We start from the raw sequence: 839 nt of genomic DNA, 5'->3' as shown, positions 1-839 counted from the left end.
AAACCCAGGCAGAGAGAACAACATATTCAAAGGACCTGAAGCAGAAAAGCTCATGGCACTTTTGAAGAACCAACAATGTAAAGGGCAGACCATGGAGCATAAGAAAGACAAAAGGAGGAATGAGCACCTGGGGAGAAGGACTCCAAAGGATCCCCATCCAAGCAGGAAGTGAAGAGACACGCGCTGGTGGTCCCTGCATTAGCCTTCATGCTTCAGAAAAGCCCATGAGAGCTGGCGAGGGGGACTCATCTCAGGCACTAAGTAGCCTGACGCAGGGAGTTCTTGACCAGGTGGAGTGTACAGCATGCCACTAGAGGTAGGCAGCCTTTCCCCCCTTTTGCTGCTTGTCCTCTCTGCCATGTGGCCTTTGATTTTGTGCATGTGACCTGAAGACCACAAAATGGCTGCTTCTGCTCCAGGTCATGCCTCTTATTTCTAGGAAGGAAAAGAGAAGGGGGCATCAGACTTTTCTAGAAAGGCTTTCTTGCTGCTGCTGCTGTTTAATGGCTAAGGTTCCTTGGGACTTTTGCATGCTTTTTACTGGCTAACTCATAGAACACCATCCTGGAAGCTAGGGTGTTATTTTTGGTGAGCATATCAATATGTATAAAAAAATGCTTTGCTTTTAAAGGAAAGTGCTGCCTCTTAATGTGGGAGCTGAGAACAGGTGTAGGCCTGATGGTTAAAGCTGCAGGTGGTTCTGAGGGAAGAGATTCAGAGCCTGCCCTGGGATCTGTATCACTGGGAACATTTGAACAAGGAGGCGCCATCATTGGCCCCATGGATGTTAGTGAGCAGAGCTCCTGAGGCCTTGTACTCCTCTTCTCTTGGAGGTCTAG

The sequence above is a fragment of the Tupaia chinensis genome, unplaced genomic scaffold (assembly GCF_000334495.1).
Source record: "Tupaia chinensis unplaced genomic scaffold, TupChi_1.0 Scaffold000386_1, whole genome shotgun sequence".
NCBI lineage: Eukaryota > Metazoa > Chordata > Mammalia > Scandentia > Tupaiidae > Tupaia > Tupaia belangeri.
This window is presented reverse-complemented; position numbering follows the sequence as displayed.